Below are 23628 nucleotides of genomic sequence, written 5' to 3' on the forward strand. Positions count from 1 at the left end.
AGACAGCTCCTCTTTTCCTTGTACCCTTATGTGCTATAGCAGCTAACTAAAATCAGCCTTACTGTTTATGAAGATTGCAGTTTGTTTGATTTCAAATCCACTCAAACGGCTGTTCTCAAATTGGCCCCTTTTTTTTTATTTTTTTATCCTCAGCAGGTTGCCAAGGTTTGTTCGAAATCCACAACAGACAGCCTCATATAAAAAGAATACCAGAACATAACTGAACCAAATTGTATATTTGACCTCCTCTCAAGCCTGTTACCAGTGAAACCATAACAGCCTTTGCCGCTGGCGGTCTTGAAAATCTCATGTACTGTACCTGATTTAAAGGGACGTTCAGAGAATGGTGAAATAGGACCTCCTGTTACCTGCTTTGCCACTGACACACACACACCCCCCCCATGGAAACTGCCATTTTGATGTGAAGTGGTGGGAGAATGCCTGAATGATAATTATTCAATTGTCGGCTTTCTCGCAGCACAATTATCTATAGCTTATGGCAAAAAGACAGTTTCCATTAACAGACCGTGACTCCTATGAACTGAAAGCTGTACCATTGAAATGAAAAGTAAGTTGCCTTTCAAAAGCTAGGCTTTATTAACCTTAAAAACCAGCAGTACATCTTAAGCTCCCAGTCTCAACCAGACTGTGGAGAACTGAATTTAAGATGGCCACCACAGGTCACATGACATCAACTAACCAATAGGTTTACAGCATATATCTCAAGGCAGGAAAACAGGCAACCAATTACAATGCTTCTTATAAAACAAGAATAATCACCACATTCACCCCTCCTTTTAAAATATACTTCAACCCAGGTAGCCTTTACAATTAGTTATTTATGACAAACAATAAATGTATAATATTTCAACAATTTTAAAATTTTACTATCAAATTATTTTAAAAGTCCATTTTTAATCGGTCAACCGGATATCTTGTTCGTGTCGACCTTCTTAACCTTGGTAAAGTTCCTTGCCCTCCCACACCAGGAGACACAGAAATATCTTCTGCAGGGAGGCTATCAATATCCTGATTATCAACGGTTCCTGAATTGGAAGTCCCATTAGAAGGTAAACTGGGAGGGTCATGAACATCCATCGAGGGCAGACTAAGAGAATTGTAAATGTCTGCAATAGGATTGGAAATATTCGTAGTATCTGTGACGACATCAACATTATCTAAATTATGGCTATTGTTAAATATCCTCAGAAGAGGGCTGGCCACCACAAGGAGCTAAGTCTTTAACTGAAACCGTACTTTCTTTCCCATCTTGGAATCGAATGTGAGCATATTGGGAATTTGCCTCCAATAGCTCCACCTCCTCCACTAAAGGATCATACTTTGACAGTCTAACATGGCGTCGGAGCAGCACAGGTCCCTGCATAGTAAGCCATGAAGGTACCGAATATCCCGTAGTGGATCTCCGCGGATAGTTGAAGAGCCTTTCATGGGGAGTCACATTAGTAGCCGTTGAAAGCAATGATCTAATGGAATGCAGGGCATCAGGCAGTACCATTTCCCACTGTGTATTCTCAAGGTTCTGAGATGTCAAAGCCAACATAACTGCCTTCCAGGTCACCCCATTGTATTGTTCGCACTGTCCATTGCCCTGGGGATTATACGGGGTAGTTCTGCTAGTAGAAATTCCCCGACTCTGGAAGTATTCCTTCAACTGGGAAGACATAAAAGAACTTCCCTGATCCAAATGGATATACACAGGCATCCCAAAGATGACAAAAAGTTGAGTCAGACATTTAATAACTGTAGCAGCTGATACATCTGCACAAGGAAAAGCAAAAGGGAACCTTGAAAACTCATCCACAACAGTAAATATATATCTATTCTGAGTTGTTGAAGGAAGGAGCCCCTTGAAATCAATGCTCAGGCGTTCAAAGGGAAAAGTAGCCTTTATAAGATGAACTCGTTGAAGCTTAGAGAAATTCGGTTTACACCGGGCACAAACAGAGCATGACTAAGTCATCCGCTTGACGTCTTCAACTGAAAAGGGCAATTTCTTACTGCGTACGAAGTGTATCATCCTCGTAACACCAGGATGGCACAAAGCATTATGAAGATGAATAAAATTCTTTATCCTGACTGCTATACCTTCTTGACTTGGTAACAATTGGCTTACAGTCCGACATCAAATTGGTAAAAGATGATAATGGAGAAATGGATAAAGAAGTTGATCCACAAATAGACAAAGGTGGCTTAGTTCCTCCGAAAGAAAGACTGAGGGACTCATGTAATTGAAGCACCTCATGACCAATCAAAATATCCGCACAGAGATTAGGCAGAACAAATAGGTGTATATCAGTATACGTATTACCTAAAAGAATTAATTTCACAAGGCAACAACCAGCTACTTGAGGTGAGAGTCGTCTGAGCCATACACACCTGATAGGAAACAGGCGAAATTTTCAAACGCTTCTCCCTCACAAACTGAAGACTTATAAAGCTCCCAGTACTGCCCGTATCTATAAGGGCCTTCACTTCTAACCCATTAACTTGGGCCATAACTATAGCTTTGTTTAGGCCATGGGAAAAGGCGGCAGAAACTGATGCAATAAACGCCCTATCTAAAGGCTGAACGGTCGCAGAGGAGGCAACCGATTTACAAACACGTGCATAATGACCTCCCTTGCCGCATTTACTACACACAGCCTCCCGGGCAGGGCACTTCAAACGGGGGTGCTGGGCGTTCCCGCAGAAATAACACTTCTGAATCCTAGAGGCAACAGCTGCCGAAGTAGAAACTGTTTCGGAATCTGGTAAACCACTCCTATTAAATCCACATAATTCCCTTTCATCCGGAACTGCCGAAACCATGGTCGCAGGCCGATCAAAGGGAGCATAAGAATCCGAACTTCTCTGAGCCAAATCCAATGTAGAGGCTTGCTCAAAAGCACTCTTAAGATCCAAGGTCTTATTTTCTAATAATCGCTGACGAATTGATCTAGACAGTAATCCATTAATAAATGCATCCCGTACCGACTCTTCCCTATATTCTTCTGCAGACACGGCCCTATAATTACAGTCAGCACCAAGGCGCCGGAGTGCCTGTAAATAGGCATCCAAGGATTCTCCCGCCTGCTGCCTACGGGCAGATAAAAGGTGACGTGCAAATACCTCAATTTTGGGTTTAACAAAAATCTTTTCCAACGTAGCAATAGCCAATTCATAAGTTTCACAGTCCAAAATATACTTGTACACATCCGGAGCAATGTAGTTGATTAGTATATCCAACTTCAGAGATTGCTGATCCAACACACCCAAAGAGTTTTTAAATGTACGATACCAATGTTTCCATTGATCATCCACTCCTGCAGAATTAGGGTCAGCATTAAATCGTTCCGGTCGAAGAAATCGAAGATATTGTTCCATTATAGCAAAAGGTTAATAAATTGAAATGAAAAGTAAGTTGCCTTTCAAAAGCTAGGCTTTATTAACCTTAAAAACCAGCAGTACATCTTCAGCTCCCAGTCTCAACCAGACTGTGGAGAACTGAATTTAAGATGGCCACCACAGGTCACATGACATCAACTAACCAATAGGTTTACAGCATATATCTCAAGGCAGGAAAACAGGCAACCAATTACAATGCTTCTTATAAAACAAGAATAATCACCACAACCATCAAGCATGTCATAAGAGGGAGGGAGAGGGTGTCATGAGACTAATAATTACCCCTTAATGTTACACCACAGACCAAGTGGGATACCTACCACATTCTCCTCACTACAAAAGGCAGTAAATACCAGTCTCTCAGACCTTTATGTACAGGTTAAAACAAATAGATTTATTTACAAACAAGAAGTTACCTCAAAGCAGCAAGGTGCTACAAGAAACTAGCAGTACAATGACTTCAGCAATATGTAAACAGCTTCAAAGAAAAAAGGGCTAGTCTGGAATCCATGTAGTTCTTTTCAGTGGGCTTGAGTCTGTAGATATGATGTGGGAGATTGGCCTTTCCCCTTTTGTGGCAGTGCGAAGCAGGTAACTGGGGATCACAGGGCTGCCTTTCATTTATATCTCTTATTTTGGTAAAGCAGGTTTGTATGGTGATCAAACAAATGCTTTTCAACAGCCAGCCAATTAAGGTATTAACCACTTCTAACAAGGTTTGAACCGTTTCATAGCCATCTCGTGGTCTGTTTGACTTTTGACACTTGTCAGCAAATAAAATAAATACTTGTCCGGTTCTAGCATACTTGTCATGGCTATTAAACAATATACACATTTTGAACTTCAAAAACAAAGCCCCCTTGATGGGTCAGCATTTATCTGTGAACTAGCATTGTCTGACATGTGCCAGCAGTTGAAACATCCCTATGTCTGATATGAACTGGAATTCGACAAATAAAGTGGCTACTGCGTTTCAAAGGACCAATCAGTAACTAGCACCTAGAATCAAGCTTCTGCAACCTGGATGGTCCACGGATCATAGAACCTGTCTGTTGCTTACTGATAGCTCCACACTGGTCTTGATTTTGAACTTTAGTAAGTAAAGGCAGCTTCCATCTTAACTCCAGTATTTCTAAAACATTTACCTACATATCTATGTTCATACACAGCTTGGCTCTATGGCAGTGTTGGCCAATAAATTAGCCACATGTGGCTTATTTAGTACTTCGGATGGGTAATTGCATTTCAGATTAGTAAATAAAAAATGAGTAATAGACACAGTTGAAGAGCAGAGGAGTTCGCCCCGTGTCTTAGATAACATTTATCCCTCGACTAACGCCACAAAAAACTGAACAAGAAGTCACCAATCTCATTTGCTGTTAATGGGGGCTTGCTGTATGCAAATTGACTGAAGCACTTTGTGATGCCCTGAAGATAGAAAGGCGCTATATAAATGCAAGTTCTTTCATTTAACATAGTACAGAAGCACTGTGGGTTCTTTTCCATCATAAAGCACACCAGTTTCTACAATAGCAAATCATTAACCAAGACCACTGTTTTGTAGTTTTCATGAGAAAATGGACAGAATTGTGAAAAACAAACCACAAAACACTGGTAAAAACATCCCATGTAACAAAAATTGAATCTGACTTAGTCACCATAAATCATTGGGTCCAATTATAGTTGGACGCTATTACAAAATGCAATCCCTAAAATACTGGTTAAAAATTATGGAATCCCATGTAATAAAAATGAAATTTGGCATTCAGTCACCTTTGTGTTAATTCTAACTGTGTAGCGGTACCACCGAGTTTCCCTTACTTATTATACATAATTTCCTTTAACTTAACGAAGTGTATAGTTTACCTGTACGGAGCGTTGCCCCTTTAAGAACGCGATGACGCGGGTAAACAAGAGCCAGCTCAGCTCGGCCTCCCACTCCCACGGCAATCGCCGGCCCAGCTCAGCCTCCCGCTCCCGCGGCAATTGCCGGCCCAGCTCGGCCTCCCGCTCCCGCGACTTCGGCCGCAACGGCCAGCTCCAGTGCCGGGTAAACGTGATAACGTCATCACGCAATTCACGTGACCGCCCCAAGCGCGGGCAAACGCGATGACGTCACGTCGCAACTCACGTGACACCCCAAGCGTGGGAAAACGCGAGCAACGCGATGACGTCCTCGCGCAAACCTCCGGACTGCCTAGTCAGTCCTCGTGGCGTCCCCACTAGGGAAAGACCTGTTCCACGACTCTCCTGTATCGTTCTACGTTGTTTGCTGTACTTCATCTAATTCAACATTAAAATCCTGTTTGTTGTTCTTCCGAGTCAAGCTCCGTTATTTGTTAGGAATACGCCTATTCCTACAACTGCTGCAATGCTGATTGCTAGCAGTGGAGTTTTGGGTATTGATTCCAATGTAACTCTTGTTTTGCCACAGAAATTACTACAATACACGCACATCTTATAGTTCCTCATTGTTCAATTTTATGCTGAATGTGCAGCCAGATGTTTGATACAAGATATCGTCCTACTGTATAAGCAATGCACACTCCCAATTGTATGAGCATGTTATTGATTTGGATCTTGACTCAAACCTGCTGCAGAAAAAACATTTTACTTGTGTGATGACATGAGGTAATGCTACCAAGCAGTACATCATGTTACAGAATTACTTTGAAGATGTAACTTTAGCTGGTTTGGTGTTGGTGATTCCAATGGACTGAGCCACAGTGTTTTGAGGGAGCTCAAACACACAGGAGTATCTTTTCTTTTTGCAAGTATAATGTTAACTTAAAAAAATTACAGATTTAAAAGAAAACAATTCCTCTACCTGCTGAGAATATTTTGAATTGAGTTTCACATCCCCAAGAAGACCCAGTCCAAATTGAATGGATGACCCCTCTCTCAAATGGCACTGTGGAATAAGTGGGCCGTTTCCTCCCATTCTTAGGGGTGAGAGTCCTTCGACTTAAACTAATTTAGCATCAGTTTGACAATGTCACTCAGACAAGCGCTTGGCTGGCGGTGTAAGAAGTGGAAACATTCACACCAGTTTAGTAGGGAGTAATATGAGTTTGTGGCTGAGGCACACTATTAGGGCAAAGTAAAGGTTAAATGCAAAGTCAAGCTTCCTCGTCATACTTGACCTGGGAATGCTTGCTGCTGATACTGGGTGGAAAAAGTTTTTGTTCAAACACTGAATTCACCTTCCTCCCAAGAATTTGATTTTTTTTAAATTATAATTTCATAAACGCCACCCTTTCTCCTTTTGTAATCAACCCCAGAGAAACCGTTTAATCACTTGCCATATTTTTAACATTTGGAAATGTTAATTGGGGTGTGTTTTTCTACCTCGAGTTGCTCGATGGGAACAGATTTAAAAGTAAACTGAACTAAAGTATCCTCAGAACTGGGAAGCCAGTTCTGACGAAAGGTCATCGACCTGAAACGTTAACTCTGTTTCTCTCTCCACAGATGCTGCCTGACCTGCTGAGTATCTCCAGCATTTTCTGTTTTTATTTCAGATTTCCAGCATCTGCAGTATTTTCTTTTTGTAAATTATCCTCAGTTTGGTTCAGCTCTCTGAATTTGATGTTCAATCGGAAAACTACTTTTTAATTTATTTCCCTTCAACTGTCTGAAGATCCAGTTATTATCCCTAATCTAATCTTTATGATAACATCTCATTAGATAGGATTTTTTTTTAATGTAAATGTTTTCAATCAAAGGGAACAAATCAAAAGGAATTGTCTGAAACATTTGACTGCTTGTAACTGTTTCTTCCTGTATTCCTTTTAGATTCACTTTTTACTGCAATTTCTTTTAAACATCACCGATTGAGTTAAAATCCTTTCTAATGTTGAATCTTGATGCCAGTGAGGAATCCGCTTGTGACGATAAATAGGCTGAAGCGAGAAGCTGTTAAATCCAGACTCAGTGGCACGTGGGCAGCTTACTGTAATTTCCTGTACTTTTTCAAGCATAACTAATAAGCACTTGTTTTAATGTAGCATAAACATCTGTTAATGGACATAAATGTACTGTATTGCATGCCATTAAGTGAAGAGGGAATTGAAAGATAAATAGAAATTCAAGCATAATGAGATTACCACATCAGTGATGCACCTCCAGTGATTCACTAAATTACATCTACACAATTGTAATGTTTATTGCATTCATGTGTAATGAAAATGAGTTCTATTTAAATAGTGCTGGGTTGGAACTAAACAAACTTTCTGTGAGCCGCGTGCTATTTATTTATATTTTTATTGCCATTTCTGGCCAAGTTAGCTGCTGTATTGCATATTGTAAACCAATGTAACTCGCGCACACATTTGTATCTCAACTTGGTTTCTCGGTCTCGGGTAAGTAATATCATCAGATTTGTATCCCATTTATATTGTAGCTCTGCTTGTGTACAGTACTGTAATATTAGTGCGCTGATAGTGGCAGGGAGCACCACCTCACAAGAGGGCTTGCCAGTGACAAAGATGGCTGCCTTCATGTAAAGTTGCAATGGCAACAGTTGTAGCAACTGCCTATGTGCAATTGTTCCAGTCTTGTCCTGTTGTGCTCTGCAGTATAAATGAGCCAAATTTAGAACATGGGGAACCAGATCATATTGAGTGGCAGAACTTTACAACGCAGAAGGGGGCCATTTGGTCCTTCATGTCTGTGCCAATTCTTCACTAGAGCAATCCACAAGTAATCCTACTGCCTGCTCACTCCCCACAGCCCTAACTCGTCTGCTTCAAGTATTTGTCTAATTTTATCTTGAAAGATGTGCTGCTTCTCGTGGAGTAATCTAGAACTAGGGGGCATCGTTTCAGGATAAGGGGTCGCCCATTTAAAACGGAGATGAAGAATTTCTTCTCCGAGGGTCATGAATCTTTGGAATTCTCTATCCCAGAGAGCTGTGGAGGCTGAGTCAGTGAATATATTCAAGGCGGAGATAGACAGATATTTGAGCTACAGGGGAGTCCAGGGTTATGTGGAGTCGGCGGGAAAGTGGTGTTGAGGCCATGATCTTATTGAATGGCGGGGCAGGCTCAAGGGGCCGAATGGCCTACTCCTGCTCCTATTTTTTATGTTCTTATGTTCAACTGCTCCCAGTGGCAAAGTATTCTTTGCTTCAATAATCTCTGCTTAACAACATTTCTCCTTACCCCTCTCCTCATTTCTTTAGTAACCGTTTGCAACTGAATTAACAATTCAGTTTTGCTGCCCATGTAGGTTTTACTTTAGTGGGGAAAGGGGTGCGCCTTCTATTGGGTGTGTGGGAGGGCAGCAATGATTTGTGGTGATTCTTTCTAGGATAAGGGACTGAAGCTGATTTTAGACGGGGTGATGGATTTTTTTTTACATAGACATGGTTGATCTGAGTGTGCTGCTGTTGCTGGTGACTGTTATTTTCAGTCTATTGTGTCTACTTCCTGTGTGTCAAAGGTCTTTGGAGGAGGGTGGTGTAAAGATGGGAAGCTGGCAGGAAAGTGACCAGACTGCATGTCGCAGGGCAGGCTCAACCGCAGGAACAGCTGGTGCATCGACTGAATTCACAGGCAACAAAGGGTAAAACTATGGTGAAAATAACTTCAGATTGCAGATAGACTTTGAATTGAAGCGTTCGTGTTGAGTTGAGTTTTTGTTTTGGGTTCTGAAGCATTAACGGGCAGCTTTTCCCTTCAGTCAAGCCAAAGTAGGAGATGCTGTGTGAAAAGTGAGAGTCCAAGGCTTGGGATGTGATTCCTGCAGCTGCAGCCATGTCAGCTGCCCTAGTTTTCCTCTTCAGAAGGTGGAAATCCTTTCACTGTATTGTGTGGAATGTACAGTTATTAGCAAGATGCTGCGGTTAATTTAAAAAAAAAAATAAGGCTTTTAAAAAAAGTAGAAACTTGTAAAAATCGTGATGTTTTCTGTAATGCAGTTTCTGATCAATCCATTCTACGTACAACGTCTTTGAAATGATGAAAATTCATGATGTGTCCGTAAATGATGTATGAAATTGCGACCCTAGTTAACTGATTGCTGGTAATGTTAACACATGTTAAACAAATACAGTCTGTTTTGATAAAACTGTTCTGCTGTGGCACTTCGGCATGCTGGAGTAGCAACAAAATCTTTGAGCAGCAAGTCTAGCTTTAACAAAAAATTATTAAACAAAACTTTTAGTGCACACTTTTGTAGCAGATTTCCCGACTTGAGAATTAAAAAAAAAAAAAAAAAAATATGGCTACTGTTTTCTCCTGCCAATTAATCTTATTCCTACTTTTTCTTTTCCAAGTTGGACTCCCGGTCATGGATTATGTGCTTGGTCCAGTCTATTAATGAATTGTAGTATTTTCAGGTTTTGTTTTCTTGTTGCTTTCCATTGGTTAGTATTTCATTTGGCTGCAGCGACCGGAATGGGGTTAGTTGCGCCTGTGTATAGAGCGAAGTCTGTTGTGAAGTGTACCCTTTAGAAATCTGATCAATGAGACACATTTGGTGTACTTTTTTCGTTCTTGAATCACGGTTTTGATGCGATACAATTAGATTGTCTTGGTATGCTTCAAGCAAATTCATGCGAGTGGGTGGGAGTTTTGGGCTATTTTTGTAATCCAGAAAATTAGGATTGACGGCGTTGAGACTAACAAATGTGAAAATCCTTTGAAAACAGGAAACTCAGCCACTGTGTGTGTGTGTGTGAGTAACAGATGATCAGGATGATAGCCAGCTGAGTGGAAACTTCCAGTGAGCCTGTTTTTTCCTTGTTTTGCTCAGTGCACGACTGAGCTTCCTGGAAAACCCACAAAAGAAACCTGACGGTCTGATCATTTGAGTTTTGTGTAGTACACACATGCAGTAAATAGTTTCCCATTGTGTTCTGAACTGCTGTCACAGTAGTTCAAACAACTTTGTTTTTTTCTGATGGCGCAGTTTACCTTCTTTGCTAAACCTAATCAGTCATGTTGTCTTCCGTTTGTCTTGGAATCACTGAAGAAATATTACAAGCATGGGTTTTGGGAAGGAAAAATGATCAGAGATGCAGTTATTCCGTAATCTAGATACTATTTTGCACATCGCTTTATTGGTAATTGACATGATACCTCAAATGTAAATGGAGAAAAAACGTTGGGGTACTATCTCAAGTACCCAGGGTGCGTTAATAGGTCATGCTTGTCTTGCCCTGACTACATAGTCAGGGGCTGTTACTTTGAATCCTTCTTGCTCCCTTTATTTATACATATGGTGGAGCTGATCAGTTAAATTCAGTGTTCAGTCCAGAACTTGCACTCCAAAACTTAAAAAATTGTAAGAGATTTTGGCCCAGATTTTCCTGTCAAAATAACGGTGAGGCCGATGGTGCCCGCTGTTATTTTTGAACAAATGGTACAGCAACTTCACATGAGGGGCAGATGCGCGGTTAAACTCAAATATCCAAAAGTTGCTGTCCGAGTTGCTGTCGCCGTTAGCTTCACGAAAATGACATCTTGCTGTGTGGCTCACCATTGAAATGCATTGAATTGGCGTGAAGTTGTTGGATTTGTGCAGTAGATACGAACTAAACTCGCCACGGAAAGTTACATTCTGTCCATTCCAGTCCAAGTACCCATTTAATGACGTGTTAAGTGTTCATTACTGCCGATCAACCTCGCTGGCACTGAAAATTAACTGACAAGTGTGAGTCTCATTCCTTTCGTTATTAATTGGAAATTAAAAAATATATAAAATTTAAATTTTTGTTTACGTTTCCTTTGTCTTTTTTTCCTCTCTCAGGTCAATATTTCTTTCCCACCCCTTTTCTCTTTTTGTACTTGATTTGGCATGGAATTCACCCAATCTAATTTACATTTTCTTCACAGTCCTTGTGCTGTTAATTTCACAGCCCTTCAATCTGATTGGTTAAGGAGGTACACAATTGCCTGTCCTGTTCACTCAGGTCACCAATGCCCTGTTTCCCTCGCTGCGACATTTTCAGCTCACACTTTCATCAACTTGCCACGCAAAAAAAATAAATACCTAAAAATGCAAGGGCAAGTCTAACTAACGGCAGGCACCGTTAAATGCCCTGCTACAGCAAAATTTGGTCCAGCACCTTTTCATTCTTGCTTAAATTTGGGAACTGAAGGTTGTAGGTTGAAGTCCCACCCATACTCCAGACTGACAATTCCGTGCATTACTGAAGGAGTGCTGCATTGTCAGAGGTGCTGTCTTTCAGATGAGCCATTAAGCTGAGCCCTGTCTGCCTGCTCAGGTGGACAAAAAAGAAATCCATGGCAATATTCAAAGATGACCAGGGGAGTTCTTTGGCCAATAGTTATTCCTTAGATAAAGTCACCAGATCAGATTAACTGTTCATTTCATTCATTGCTGTTTGTGGAAGCTTGCTGTATGCAAATTGGCTGCCACATTTGACTGCATAACGGTGACCATAAATCAAAAATAATTAATTTGCTGTGAAGTGTTTTAGGATCTCTTGACGATGTAAAAGGTGCTGAAATATAAGCTCTCTCTTTTTCTTTACACCATGGGAGTTAATTATTTCTGAGGTTAAAGTAGTTCATTACAATTTAATTACAGCTGCTGAACTAGATTGTAAAAATGTTTTATGTTTTATTTCATGTTTATATCAATTTATGGGGCTAAAACCTCAAGGAGCTAATTATTCACTGCTGCATTCTGTTCTGGTTTCGGCCTGACCACCTGGTGAATTTCAGTCTTTGTATATCGCTTCTCCCCCACTTCAAGATAGCAGTCCAACATCTCATGAGCAGGGCTAATGGTTTATGGTGAAATAATAATTGAATTTCTGTTTTATTACATGAGATTCAGGAATTTTATGATGCCTTAGGAATCCCATTTTACGATTCTGTCCTTTTTTTCCTTGAAAACTCCAAACCAGTGACCTCCTTATGACAGTAACATTTGGATGATTCAAATTGCTGGGAACTCTCATGCAGTTTGTCTCCTCAGAGGCCTGAGGGTGACTGTGGGGCTGTTCTTGGGTAGTCTGTTAATTAGCACCAGTTGCTGTGCTGTGTGGCACTTTGGGGATATAATGGGCCAGATTTTGCTGGCGTGGGGCATCTCGCAGCATGCCCAGTTAGTTAGACTTGCAGTTGCACGTTTTAAGTTTTAAAATTGTTTGCCCACGAAGTTGCTGGAAGTGCGAGCTGATCACGGCACAGCGAGGGCAACAGGGCATCCGGGACCTTGGTGGAACCAAGTGTATCTCCTTAACCAATGCGATTAAAGGATTGAGAAATAAACTGAGAAAGGAGGGTGAATTGGAGTGGGTGAATTCGATGTCAAATCAGGTACAGAAAAAGAAATAGAGGGAAAAAAAGATTGGATTAAGAGAGGGAGAAAAAAAGGGACAGAAAGGAAAAGTAAAATTTGACATTTTTAAAATATAAAATAGCCTGAATGAATGAGACTCCATAATTAAAATTGTTTACTTTTCTTGGCAAGAGAGTTTGATTGGCAGTCATCAAAAATTATCACGTCGTTAAAAGGGTACTTAGGCTGATCATTACTAGAGTTAAGTTTCTGTGGCGAGTTAAATGGGCAATTAATGTAAACAACTTTATGAAAAACACAGGGTGGCGAGATTTTTGCAAACCTACTGGCGCAGCAACACAAATCAGCCAGCAAATTGTGGGGATTTGCAATTCACAGGGTATCGCTTCCTTGCGACAAGTTACTGGCCGATTTATTTATTCATTAATGACGGTGTGCGTCGGTCACACTGGGTTATTTTTTCACCCAAATCTTGCAAATCGAGAAAAGTCCCAACCACAGCCAGTCGGGCTTGCCCTTCATGGGCACCTGGTTCCAGGCAATGAGACACACACCAGGACACTTCAAGACTGTGCAGTTCCTGGGCAGCCCTGTTCCTGGGACTAGGGACAGGGTCACTGGCAAGGCTTGGAAGCTAAGCAGAGCCAGGTCTGGTTAGTACCTGGAGGGGTGACCATCAGGGAAGACCAGGTGCAGAAGGTCACGGAAGGAGCCCCGAGGAGGGGCGGTTGGTGAGAAGGTCACGGAAGGAGCCCCGGGAGGGGCGGCTGGTGAGCAGACCCAGGCATTGGGCTGAAAATTGTCGGACAGGAGGAATGGTGGAAAATGGAATGGCGGCGCGCACAGACGCAGCGGCTTTGCTTCTCCCAGGACGGTGCTATTTACATTTAATGTTAATGTTATTTGTACTGGACTCATGGGAGCTTGCAAGATCACATTTCGTTGTTCATGTACTTGTGCATTGTACAATGACAATAAAGTTGAATTATTATTATTGAGTGCCTTTTCTGGGTGGGAAAGCAGGATTTGAGCCTGGTGCTACATGAGTTTAGGTGGCAGTCCGATACCTTGCCTTGAATCTCCTGCATGGGTGCATCCTGAAAGTTAGAAATTCCAGGCTGCTCATGAGACTTATTGCAAGTATCCATACTTGCCGAGTAAACCTTGTCTCAGGAAGCTAATTAATAAAATGAAGGCTAATGTTCTTTGGTTTTGAGGCACATACGGTTGGAGGTTTGCAATTGCTATCCTCATTTTTCATTCTAACCAACACCTACTTAACAGAATAAGGCATGCATCTTGAAGTGGTGTGACCAATTCAGCTCACCTACTGCAAATAGAGGCCTGAATTTTAAGTAATTTGGATAGCGTTGTTGCACTTTACTGAATACATCTGCAGCAAACCTAAGTCTGGAGAATTGCTGCAGTTGTGAGAGGTACATGACCAAGGTGGTCTTCATTTGTGCCTTCTGTGTCGGAATGTCATATAGAATCATAGAAATTTACAGCACAGAAGGAGGCCATTCAGCCCATCTTGTCCATGCCGGCCGACAGAGTTATCCACCCTAATCCCACATTCCGTAGCCTTGTAGGTTACGGCACTTCACGTGCATATCCAAGTACTTTTTCAATGTGATGAGGGTTTCTGCCTCTACCACCCTTTCAGGCAGTGAGTTCCAGACCGCCACCACCCTCTGGGTGAAAAGATTTCTCCTCAAATCCCCTCTAATCCTCCTACCAATTACTTTAAACCTGTGGCCCCTGGCTATTGACACCTCTGCTAAGGAAAATAGGTCCTTCCTATCCACTCTATCTAGGCCCCTCATAATTTTATACACCTCAATTAGTCTCCCCTCAGCCTGCTCTGTTCCAAAGAAAACAACCCCAGCCTATCCAATCTTTCCTCATAGCTAAAATTCCCCAGCCCAGGCAACATCCTCGTAAATCTCCTCTGCATCCTCTCTCGTGCAATCACATCCTTCCTGTAATGTGGTGACCAGAACTGTACGCAGTACTCTAGCTGCAGCCTAACTAGTGTTTTATACAGTTCAAGCATAACCTCTCTGCTCTTATATTCTATGCCTCGGCTAATAGAGGCAAGTATCCCACATGCCTTCTTAACCACCATATCTACCGGTCCTGCTACTTCAGGGATCTGTGGACATGCACTCCAAGGTCCCTCTGATCCTCTGCACTTCTCAGTATCCTACCATTTATTGTGTATCCCCTTGCCTTGTTGGCCCTCCCCAAATGCATTACCTCACACTTCTCCAGATTGAATTCCATTTGCCACAGTCCTGTCCACCTGACCAGTCCATTGAAATCTTCCTGTAGTCTACAACTATCTTCTTCATTATCAACCACACGGCCAATTTTTGTATTGTCTGCAAACTTCTTAATCATACTTCCTACATTCAAGTCCAAATCATTGATATATACCACAAAAAGCAAAGGGCCCAGTACTGAGCCCTGTGGAACCCCACTGGAAACAGCCTTCCAGTCACAAAAACACCCTTCAACCATTACGCTTTGTTTCCTGCCTCTGAGCGAGTTTCGGATCCAACTTGCCACATTGCCTTGGATCCCATGGGCTTTTACTTTGGTGACCAGTCTGCCATGCGAGACCTTATCAAAAGCCTTGCTAAAATCCATATAGACGATATCAAACGCATTACCCTCATCGACCCTCCTTGTTAACTCCTCAAAAAAATTCAATCAAGTTAGTCAGACACGACCTTCCCTTAACAAATCCATGCTGACTGTCCCTGATTAATCCGTGTATTTCTAAATGAAGATTTATCCTGTCCCTCAATTTTTTCCAATAATTTTCCCACCACCGAGGTTAGGCTGACTGGCCTGTAATTACTCGGTCTATCCCTTTCTCCCTTTTTAAACAACGGTACCACATTAGCAGTCCTCCAGCACCACACCTGTAGCCAGAGAGGATTGGAAAATGATGGTCAGAGCCTCCGCTATTTCCTGTCTTCCTTCTCTTAACAGTCTGGGATACATTTCATCCGGGCCTGGGGATTTATCCATTTTCAAAGATGCTAAACCCCTTAATACTTCCTCTTTCACTATGCTTATTTCATCTAATATTTCACACTCCTCCTCCCTGATTGCAATGTCTGCATCATCCCTCTCTTTGGTGAAAACAGATGCAAAGTATTCATTAAGAACCATACCCATGTCTTCCGCCTCCACACACAGGTTACCTTTATGGTCCCTAATAGGCCCCACTCTTTCTTTAGTTACCCTCTTGCTCTTAATATATTTATAAAACATCTTTGGGTTTTCCTTGATTTTACTTGTCAATATTTTTCATGCCCTCTCTTTGCTTTCCTAATTTCCTTTTTAATTTCACCCCTGCGGTTTCTGCAGTATTGAACCCTCGGTATCTGTCATAAGCTTCCCTTTTTTTCTTTCTTTTTCCCTGTATGCTCCTCGACATCCCGGGAACTCTAGATTTGTTAGTCCCACCCTTTTTCTTTAAGGGAACATACTTGCTCTGAACCTTCACTATCTCCTATCTCCTCCTTGAATGCCTCCCACTGCTCTGACACTGATTTACCTTCAAGTTTCTGTCTCCAATCCACTTTGGCTAAATCACATCTCAGCTTAGTAAAATTAGCTTTTCCCCAATTGAGAACTTTTATTCCTGGTCTATGCTTGTCCTTTTCCATTACTACGCTAAATCTAACTGAATTATGATCACTACCACCAATATGCTCTCCCACTGGTACCCTTCCCACCTGCCCAGGTTAATTCCCTAAAACTAGGTCCAGAACCGCCCCCGCTCTTGTTGGGCTTGTTATGTACAGGCTAAAAAAGTTCTCCTGAATGGATTTTAAGAATTTTGCTCCCTCTATACCTTTCACACTAATTTTATCCCAGTTAATATTAGGGAAGATGAAATCCCCTACTATTACTGCCCTATTTTTTGCACGTCTCAGAAATTTGCCTACATATTTGCTCTTCTATCCCCCTCTGACTGTTTGGGGGTCTATAGTCCACTCCCAGCAGTGTGAGTGCCCCTTTTTTGCTCTTCAGTTCCACCCATAGGGCCTCTGGATGATCCCTCTAAGATGTCATCCCTCCTCAGCTGTAATTGTTTCTTTAATCAATATTGCGACCCCTCCCCCTCTTTTTTTTATCCATCTCCTAACTCATCTGAAAACCCTGTAACCAGGAATGTTGAGCTGCCATTCCTGCCCTCTTTCAGCCATGTCTCAGTAATAGCTATATCAATACACTCGCACGTCTATCTGTGCCCTCAGCTCATCTGCTTTATTCTCTAGACTCCTTGCGTTGAAGTATATACCATTTAGCATTGCCAAACTCCCTTGTTGTCTATTTTCTAGCCTTTGTTTCCTCTGCCTTCCAAACTCACTTACTAATTTTCTGCCTTCCATTTCCAGCTTTGCTTCTCTCCCTTCTGAATCTACTCTCAAGTTCCCATCCTCCTGCCAAGCTAATTTAAACCCTCCCCAACAGCACTAGCAAACCGCCCCCCCCCCCCCCCCCGACCCTACAAGGATATTGGTACCGGCTCTGTTGAGGTGCAACTCGTTCGGCCTGTACAGGTCCCACCTCCCCCAGAAATGGTCCCAATGCCTCAGGAATCTAAAGCCCTCCTTCCTGCACCATCTCTCCAGCTACACATTCATCTGCTCTATCCTCCTGTTTCTGTACTCACTAGCACGTGGCACCAGGAGTAATCCAGAGATTACTACCTTTGAGGTCCTGCTTATTAATCTCTCTTCTAGCTCCCTAAAATCTGCCTGCAGGACCTCATCACTCTTTCTACCTATGTCGTTGGTACCGCTATGGACCACGACCTCTGGCTGTTCACCCTCACCCCTCAATAGCCTGCAGCCGCTCAGTGACATCCTTGACCCTGGCACCAGGGAGGCTACACACCATCCTGGAGTCACTTCTGTGGCCGCAGAAATGCCTGTCTGCTCCCCTAACTATCGAATCCCATATGACTATTGCTCTTTCATTCTTCTTCCTTCCCTGCCCCATGTGCAGCTGAGCCACCCATGGTGCTGTGGACTTGGCTCCAGCTGCACTCCCTAGAGGAACCATCGCCCCCACCAGTATTCAGAGCTGAAAACCAGTTAGCAATCGAAATGCACTCAGGGGATTCCTGTCGTACCTGCCTGGTGGTCTCTTCTGTCTGGTGGTCACCCATTCCCTCTACCTGCACACTCTTAAGCTGTGGGGTGACCACCTCCTGAAATGTGCTATCCACAAAGTTCTCAGCCTCGCGGATGCACTGCAGTGACTCCAGCCGCCGCTGCTGTAGCTGGCAACACTTCCCACACAAGTGGTCGTCCAGGCCACGCGAAACGTCCAGGACTTCCCACATGGCACAGGATGTGCATTCCATGGGGCTGAGCTGCCCTGCCATGCCTTTACTTTATAGACTAGAAACACTCACCGGCTACTCGCCAATCAGCTCCTTCCCGCGTGCCGAAGTCACTTTTTAATCCTGACGTCACTTTCAAATTCTGCCATTGTTGAGTTGCTCCCGCTCAGGTCTGCTGCATCCGCTCTTGGGCCTTCCTCTGCCGTGCTGTTTATTTGCTCCGCCTCCACTCTTGCTCCCACTCAGGTTCCTGCTGCCCTGTGATGCCACTCCTTGATTTTTCTGTTTGAAGGCTTTATCCAGCGCCGCTGATCCCGCTCCTCTCGCCGCTTCTCATCGTGCCACTCCTCTCGTGTTCTTTATAGCGCCACTGCTCATAGAAACATAGAAGATAGGAGCAGGAGTAGGCCATTCGGCCCTTCGAGCCTGCTCCGCCATTCAATGAGATCATGGCTGATCATCCAAATTCAGTACCCTGTCCCTGCCTTCTCCCCATATCCCTTGACCCCTTTAGCCTTAAGAAATATATCCAACTCTTTTTTGAATATACTTAATGAACTGGCCTCCACCGCCCTCTGTGGCAGAGAATTCCACAGGTTCACCGCTCTCTGGGTGAAGAAATTCCTCCTCATTTCAGTCCTAAATGGCCTACCCCTTATCCTTAGACTATGACCCCTGGTTCTGGACTCCCCGGCCATCAGAAACATCCTTCCTGCCTCTAGCCTGTCCAGGCCTGACAGAATTTTATAGGTTTCGATGAGATCCCCTCTCAATCTTCTAAACTCCAGTGAGTATAAGCCCAATCGACACAATCTCTCCTCATACGTCATTCCTGCCATCCCAGGTATCAGCCTGGTGAATCTTCGCTGCACTCCTTCCATGGCAAGAACGTCCTTCCTCAGGTAAGGTGACCAAAACTGCACACAATACTCAAGGTGCGGTCTCACCAAGGCCCTGTACAACTGCAGCAAGACATCCTTGTTCTTGTACTTGAACCCTCTTGCTACGAAGGCCAACATACTATTTGCCTTCTTAACCGCCTGCTGCACCTGCATGCTTACCTTCAGCGACTGGTGCACAAGAACACCCAGGTCTCTTTGCACTTCCCCTTCTCCCAATCTATTGCCATTCAAATAATCTGCCTTCCTGTTTTTGCCACCAAAGTGGATAACCTCACATTTATCCACATTATAGTGCATTTGCCATGTTTCTGCCCAATCACCCAACCTGTCCAAATCGTACTGGAGTTTCACGACATCCTCCTCACAGCATACCCTCCCACCCAGCTTAGTGTCGTCTGCAAATTTGGAGATATTACATCCAATTCCCTTGTCCAGATCATTAATATATATTGTGAACAGCTGGGGTCCTAGGACCGATCCTTGCGGTACCCCACTAGTCACTGCCTGCTGACGTGCCTCAATAACTCCAAGACTCGAAGTTAGCAGAATAAAACAAAGGCTTTTATTAGCAAAGAAAAGATGCCGGTGGCTGCACTTGGCTTCACCTGGCGTGCTGCTGTTCTTCTGCAGGACAAGCCTGGACTTGTCTTAAGTAGGGCCAGGTATGGGCGGAGCCGACACACAAAGGGGGCGGTGCCCTATACACAATACAAGGTACAAACACCGGAGCAGGCAATACAATATATACAGTTAACTACAGAGTCTGATGAATGACATATTTCATCACACCTGCCACTCGGAAAACGACCCATTTATTCCAACTCTTTGCTTTCTGTCCGCCAACCAGTTCTCTATCCAAGTCAATACCTTGCCCCCAATCCCATGTGCCTTAATTTTGCATGCTAATCTCTTATGCGGGACCTTATCGAAAGCCTTCTGAAAGTCCAAATACACCACATCCACTGGTTCTCCCTTATCTATTTTACCAATTACATCCTCAAAAAATTCCAGTAGATTAGTCAAGCATGATTTACCTTTTGTAAATCCATGTTGACTTTGTCTGATCCAGTCACTGCTATCCAAGTGCTCTGCTATTACATCTTTTATAATAGACTCTAGCATTTTCCCCACTACCGATGTCAGGCTTACCGGTCTGTAATTCCTCGTTTTCTCTCTACCACTTTTTTTGAATAGTGGGGTAACATTAGCTACCCTCCAATCCATGGGTACTGTTCCAGATTCCATCGAATGTTGGAAGATGATCAGCAATGCATCTACTATTTCTAGGGCCACTTCCTTAAGTACCCTAGGATGTAGATTATCAGGCCCTGGGGATTTATCTGCCTTCAATCCCATCAATTTCCTTAACACCACTTCCCTACAAATACTGATTTCTTTCAGTTCCTCCCTTTCATCAGACCCTATGTTCCCCGACATCTCGGGGAGGTTATTTGTGTTCTCCTTTGTGAAGACAGAACCAAAATATATATTTAATTGGTCTGCCATTTCTTTGTTCCCCATTATAAATTCCCCTGATGCTGACTGCAAGGGACCTACGCTTGACTTCACCAATCTTTTTCTCTTCACATATCTATAAAAGCTTTTACAGTCAGTTTTTACGTTTCCTGCAAGCTTACTCTCATATTCTATTTTCCCCTTCTTAATTAATACCTTTGTCCTCCTTTGTTGAATCTAAAACCCTCCCAATCCTCAGGTTTACTGCTTTTTCTGGCCAATTTATATGTCCTCTCCTTGGATCTTATGCTATCCCTAATTTCCCTTGTTAGCCATGGTTGAGTCAGCTTTTTTGTTTTATTTTTATGCCAAACTGGGATGAACAAATTCTGTAGTTCATCCATGCGGTCTTTGAATGTTTGCCATTGCCTATCCACCGTCAACCCTTTGAGTGACATTCCCCAATCAATCTTACCCAACGCACGCCTCAGACCATCTTAGTTTCCTTTATTTAAATTCAGGATCCTAGTCTCTGAGTCAACAACTTCATTCTCCATCTTAATGAAGAATTCTATCATATTATGATCGCTCCGACCCAAGGGGCCTCGTACAACAAGATTGTTAATTAATCCTTTCTCATTACATAATACCCAGTCTAAGATGGCCTGATCTCTGGTTGGTTCCTCGACATATTGGTCCAGGAAACCATCCCGTAAACACTCCAGGAATTCCTCCTCCACAATATTGTTACTAATTTGGTTAGCCCAATTTATATGTAGATTAAAGTCACCCATGATGACTGCTGTGTCCTTATTGCACGCTTCTCTAATCTCCCATTTAATGCCACCCCCAACCTCAGCATTATTGTTTGGAGGTCTATATACCACTCCCACTAACGTTTTCTGCCCCTTGGTATTTCTCAGTTCTACCCATACAGATTCCACATCATCAGAGCTAATATCCTTCCTTTCAATTGTGTTAATCCCCTCTTTAACCAGCAATGCTACCCCACCTCCCTTTCCTTTTTGTCTATCTTTCCTGAATATTGAATACCCCTGGATGTTGAGTTCCCAGCCTTGGCCACCCTGGAGCCATGTTTCTGTAATCCCAATCAAATCATAATCGCTTACCTCTATTTGAGCAGCTAATTCATCCACCTTATTACGAATGCTCCTCGCATTAAGACACAAAGCCTTCAGGCTTGTTTTTTTAACGCTCTTAGACCTGTTAGAATTATTATTTACTGTGGCCATGTTTGATTTAAACTGTTGATTTCTCTGACTGCCATTTTTGTTTTTCTCCTTCCTACCTTTTTTCCTTTATCCTTGTTTCCCTTTCCTCTGTCCCTCTGCTCAGGTTCCCAACCCCCTGCCATTTTCGTTTAAACCCTCCCCCAGAGCACTAGCAAACACTCCCCCTTGGACATCGGTAGATTCAAACTCAACAATGGGTCGTAAATGTATAAACGTCTCTATTGTAAGATGGAACCTTAACCAGAAGTTAACGTGGGTTAAAGTGAACAGTTGTACAGTAAAACTTGCCTGTGGTGGTAGAAGATGGAACACTGCAGCAGCAATGGCAAAGTTCATGAGCCTTTTTTAGTTTTGAAGCTGAGAATGTGATTGAACATTGTCACCTTTTTCTCAATTGGTAAAACAGGTCCATTTTTGCATAATAATGTTATCATTCCTATTCATTGCAGCACATCACTTACAAGTACATTTTGAGAAGTGGCATTATAGCTCAGTAACCCATGACTTCAAATACTTATCGGTGAAGTCGGCAAACTAGGGAAAAGGCATTCTTGCCTTTAAAGTGCCACATACGATATAAGCATTTTATATTCATTCATTCAGTGTATTTCTGCGGTTTGTTGCTGCATCGCGCTGGTTAGCTAGATTTTAATTTGTGGTTTGTGGTTGATGGTATCATCTTGCTGTGTAAGAGCAGTAACTATATTTCACACTGGGTTGGGGGTGCTGATTGCTGCTGAATTTTTTATTTAAGAATATAAAACTACAACAGTATTGATGCTACCTGATGACGAGAAAGTCCAAAGGTGGGTTCAAATTATGCAGGTTCAAATGTGGTCTTTTTGCATCAGAGCTCCTGCTGTAGATTCTAGGGGATACTATGGTAGGGAAATGAGTCATCACCTTCATCTTCAGCTTGTGATAGTGAGCTTGAATATGCAGTTGTAACTTGGTTTTTAACATACCAGAGTCTGCTTCATCAGTTAGCTTTGCCTCATTACAAGATGGTCCATGATACCTTAGGATCACCCTAACCACAGAAGTGCTTAATTTGAATTATCTGTTAATTTGAATTGACATCACGCAAAAAAAAAAGTCTCCTGTGCTAAATTATTGAAGTTGAAGTTGCTTAATTCATACTATTGGACATTAAGTGTCAGCTGTGGCTCAGTGGGTAGCACACTCGCCTCTGAGTCAGAAGTCCCCCTCCAGGGACTTGAGCACATAAAGTTCGGCTAACACTCCAGTGCAGTGCTGAGGGAGTGCTGCACTCAGAGATGCCGTCTTTCAGATGAGACGTTAAACCGAGGCCCCGTCTGCTTTCTCAGGTGGACATAAAAGATCCCATGACACTATTTCGAAGAAGAGCAGGGGAGTTATCCCTGGTGTCTTGGCCACTATTTGTCCCTCAATCAACATCACTAAAACCGATTATCTGGTCATTATCAATTTGCTGTTTGTGGTTCCTTGCTGTGTGCAAATTGGCTGCCACATTTCCCACATTACAACAGTGACTCCATTTCAAAAGTACTTCATTGGCTGTAAAGCGCTTTGAGACGTCTGGTGGCCGTGAAAGGCGCTATATAAATGTAAGTCTTTCTTACAATTTTTTTCAAGTTTAAAGAAAGACTTTGAATTTGACTGTAGGTGTTATTTTAAAACTGGCTTTGCTGCTTTTGCTGTTTAGCCATTAGCTGCATTTTTAATCATTCCAACAATTGACCCATATGATGTGTTTCACTGGTGAATTGTTGATACTGTTCAATTGAAGACTTTCATCCCTTTGGTCTCGATTCAAACCAGTGTCACCCAGTCCCTTTCCATTCCATTTTTATTTAGTCTTAGGATTGGAAATGGCTTTATTCCTTGTAAACTGTTGTACCCTTTAATATAGCAGTCAAAGGAAACTGTGTAAAGTATACAAGTGACTGAGGATGGTGTTACTGTGAAGTTAATACTTTAATAA

The 23628-nt window shown here is 42.6% G+C and overlaps 1 protein-coding gene across 6 annotated transcripts in view; it reads left to right on the forward strand.

Moving 5' to 3' along the window:
• The window catches only part of gab1 (GRB2-associated binding protein 1), a 266096-nt gene that overhangs the window by 93616 nt on the left and 148852 nt on the right, over window positions 1–23628 (forward strand). The gene's annotated exons all lie outside the window — the stretch shown is intronic.

This window comes from Somniosus microcephalus, chromosome 2, assembly GCF_052327205.1.
Source record: "Somniosus microcephalus isolate GS21.2 chromosome 2, FLI_Smic_1.0, whole genome shotgun sequence".
In the NCBI taxonomy this organism is placed as follows: Eukaryota; Metazoa; Chordata; class Chondrichthyes; order Squaliformes; family Somniosidae; genus Somniosus; species Somniosus microcephalus.